Below are 4,088 nucleotides of genomic sequence, written 5' to 3' on the forward strand. Positions count from 1 at the left end.
GGAGCTGAGGGGATAATAGGCGGGGAAGAAGACACTATTAACACATTATTTTCCATTGGCACAATTTCTTCTGTTTATTTTTGATTTAACTTTCCTTTCTGATTCCTGCACTAGAATATAGGTCTACGAGAGCAACGTATCTGTCTTATTCATTACTATAACCCCAGAAACTAGAACACTACCTGGCACATAGTAGGCCATTAATAAATAGCTGATCAAATGAATGAGAATTAATATGGTAAGGACAACATAAAGAGGTGGAAGGGGATCAGAATGAGGGAAGTGCTGGATATAAACTTGAATAATTTTACAATTCTGGAAGTTTATGTCAGTTCCTCCTTGGAGAATTTCCTTCCACTCCAGCAAGAGATGTCTTTCTTCTACAGCATTTCTTGTGTCATTTCTGACTGTTGCTATAGGCTAGCATTTTCTCCCAGCTAGAAAACTATTTGGGGCAAGAAGTAAGATATACAGCTTTGCAGTTCCCCCATGATGCACAGCACTTTAGCTACACTATGCTAGTTTGCTGAATGAATGAATAACTGAAACTTGAGTCCTGAATGTCCAGAGAATCCCTGAGGAATGGGCTCAGTGTTATAGCGGCTAAAGTCAAAGTGATATATTCAAGAGTAAGTTTCATCTGGCTTCAGCATTCTACATCCACTGCCTGGGGTGCAGTACCTCCTAGTGGAAGTCCAGGGCTGCTGCCTCCTTCCTAAGTGCCCCAAAACACAGGCCCTCAGTGACTCCCTCCCAGAAATCCATCTTCTCCTCCTCAAAACTTCCCTTTCACCCCCATCAGTGAAGCCCAGTAGACAATGAGGACCAGCAGACTCAGGCAGGTCCCTTCTACTAACCCCCAAAATCCACAGCATAAATAATGAAGGGCTCCATTAGAGTCAGGTGGTTCTCTCAACCATACCTGCACTTTTCAAACTCTATGGTGCAAATGAATAATCTGTGGAGAATCCTGTTAAAATGAAGATTCTGATACAGCAGTTCCAGTTTGTGAGCCAAGATTCTGAATCTGAACTAGCTTCCAGATGACACCAAACGATGCTGGTCCAGTCTGTACTGCACCCGTGTGGTGATTGACAGCTACAGCAGTCACAACTCCAGATGCACCAAGAACTCCAGAAAGCCACGGGGGTTGATTGTTTAAGCAAACACTGTGAAGCATATAAACATATGTTCCCTTCAAGGTTTGGCCCTAGAAGGTTTGCTTGCTTCTTTCCTGATGCTGAGACCCTAGAGAAGAGCTCTGCCTTCCAGCTGGAAGGGGTAGAGGAAGGGACCACATTCCCAGAATCAGAAACAGAAAAATGTGGTTTAAATCAAGAAGTTAAGGGGAGGGAGCTGAAGGCTCAGAGAGGGTGTCCCAGAGCAGTAGTCTCTATAAGGTCATCCCAGGCCAGTGTCTCTAGCTCTCAGCTTTGCCAGCCTGTAAACTCCACATTTTGTCAGCGCACCAAGAGATAAGCAGACTGAAGGGAAATGAATCATACCAACTAGACTCAAGGGTCTAAACCAAATGGCAAAGTAAGAAGAACAAACACCAACTAATCAGAAACTTGTTCAAAGCAATGCTTTTCCCTGCAGGAATGTCTACGTGGGCTGGCATATCATTACCAAAAGTCTGTTTTATGGGCCTGAAATCAGAGCAAGAGGAATCGAGTGAGGGGATATTATGTCATTTTGAAAGCTGGATACACCCATCTCCAGGATATTTGTATATCTGCCAAGAAGGTCAGCAGTCAGAAACTAGGAGAACACACTGCCCCTCTGTTAATCTTCCTGCACCCGGAAACTTTCTGTTCAGCTTTCTTTACTACATTCCTGATCTCAGAAGACACTTCAGTTGCCTTGGATTGGATGTGAATAGCTAGAATGGGTTATGTCCAGTGATGTATGTTTGTGGGTTTTATTTTCTTGGTTGACTCCTTTTGCTCTTGGAAAGTGATTGCACCAGAACTTCTCTCCAGATTCTGAGAGCAGCTCATTGTGCAGCACTGAAGCACCAGCAGGAGAGGAACAGGGGGTTGGAGGGAAGGCCACTGGGGAAAAGCTGGATCCTTTCATTGCTTCCTACCCTAACACCTTATTCCAGGTTGCAGATTTTAAAACCTGTGTAGTTATTTAAGTGGTCAGAGGAACAGAGGTTGTCACATTCCTGTTGGCTGGTTCTTTTTCTGCTGGTGATGTTGATTTTCTATATGGACAACACTTAAATCAGTGTCCAAAGTTGGGCAAGTTTCTCAGGCTCATCTTTCCTCATTCCATTCTCTGAGTTGTCCTGTTGTATGGCTTTACACTCATCAAATTTAGGGAAGTGGCAGTAAGGAGACCTGGAAAATTACAACACTCCAGTGTCTTGCTTTTACAGGGTTCAGTATGCTTTTGTAGACATATTGTCAGTAAAGGGAGCACAACCCCACTTCTTCCTGACTTACTCTGCCACTTCCCTACAACCCCTGAACTCCGCCCCGCCCCCCCCCCCCCCCGCCCCGCTCCCCTACCTCCACCCCCCCACCCCAGGTCCTCTGGGAGAAGCTGGAGGGACTCATTGTTCACTGAGTCCTATCTCATTCCCTCCTTGACAGTGATACAGCCACTACCCAGCCACCTGAAAGCAAACTCCAAAACTTACTTCCATTTGCCTATTGCCAAATGACAGACTTAAATTTGCTAAACCTGGATACTGCTAAGTCACTTCTGTTGTGTCCGACTCTGTGCGACCCCAGAGACGGCAGCCCACCAGGCTCCCCCATCCCTGGGACTCTCCAGGCAATAACACTGCAGTGGGTTGCCATTTCCTTCTCCAATGCATGAAAGTGAAAAGTGAAAGGGAAGTCGCTCAGTCGTGTCCGACTCTTAGCGACCCCATGGACTGCAGCCTACCAGGTTCCTCCATCCATGGGATTTTCCAGGCAAGAGTACTGGAGTGGGATGCCATTGCCTTTCCGAAACCTGGATAAAGTGCTCACAAGTGCTCACAAAACAAAGTAACGAATAGTATTTGCTTTAAACCTGAGGTAGGTTAGGAAAAAAAAATCCTCAAGGAGAAAAAGCCCTCCCACCCAGAAGGCTGAGGAGACGGAGGCCACAAACTCTTCCGCAACCTTATAGTGGCTACCGGTACCAATTCGTCCAGAGCGGTCAGATTTTTCGCTAGTCACGGTGTATTGTCTAATCTGCACTCTTCTAATTCTTAATAAACGTTTGCACAGTGTTCCTATAATCCCTGCACTCCAAAGTATTGACTAGAAAGTATGAGGCTTTTTTTTTTGAGAACCCAAAATATGATTTCACCACTGATAGCAAATAAGGAAAGAGAACGAGTACCACACGGAAAGTGAAAGTGAAGTCGCTCAGTCGTGTCCGACTCTTTGCGACCCCACGGACTGTAGCCTACCAGGCTCCTCCCTCCATGGGATTCTCCAGGCAAGAGTACTGGAGTGGGTTGCCATTTCCTTCTCCAGGGGATCTTCCCGACCCAGGGAACAACCTCCCAAAATTAAACAGTCTGATAACACAGAAGATGACGGTTGGCCGACTCACTGAAGCCCCTGGGTTCACTTTTTGCCGAGTTATTAATATAATTTCAGCCCTGACCTAATGTCAAGAAGCAGTTAGGGAACAACCGCAGAAGAATACTGCTTCCCAAGTCTAAAAAAGACGCCCCTGCCGTGCCATTGTTGCCACAATGCCGTGACTCGGATTCGAACCGAGGTTGCTGCGGCCACAACGCAGAGTACTAACCACTATACGATCACGGCGAGCTACTGGGACGCCGCGAGTAGTGCGTCACCCAGTGTCGTCCTCGTCTAGATGGCTGCCGCCCTCGCCTGCCCCAGTCGCTCACTATCAGCCCCTCTGGTTCTGGCACAAAGCCTGAAGCGGAGTAAAGGCGCCGTAGACTCCGGGCCGAAGTCTCCGTTGATCGTCCGCCTGGACCGTTAAAGTACTTTGCAAACTAAAGGACCCCTGGGACGCCGGGCCTGCGAACCGGACTCACGCAGCCTGGAGGGGATGTGAGGCCTGCGCCAGCGGGTCGCCCGAATAGCGGCGCCGGTCTCTTCCTCACACCC

At 47.5% G+C, this 4,088-nt stretch overlaps 1 non-coding gene across 1 annotated transcript; it reads right to left on the reverse strand.

The window, feature by feature from the left end:
• Window positions 1-3,704: 3,704 nt before the first annotated feature.
• On the reverse strand, window positions 3,705-3,776 carry TRNAH-GUG (transfer RNA histidin (anticodon GUG)). The gene has a single exon. It is a non-coding gene; the product is annotated as a tRNA-His (tRNA).
• Between the last annotated feature and the right edge of the window lie 312 nt (window positions 3,777-4,088).

This window comes from Bos javanicus, chromosome 10 (assembly GCF_032452875.1).
Source record: "Bos javanicus breed banteng chromosome 10, ARS-OSU_banteng_1.0, whole genome shotgun sequence".
NCBI lineage: Eukaryota > Metazoa > Chordata > Mammalia > Artiodactyla > Bovidae > Bos > Bos javanicus.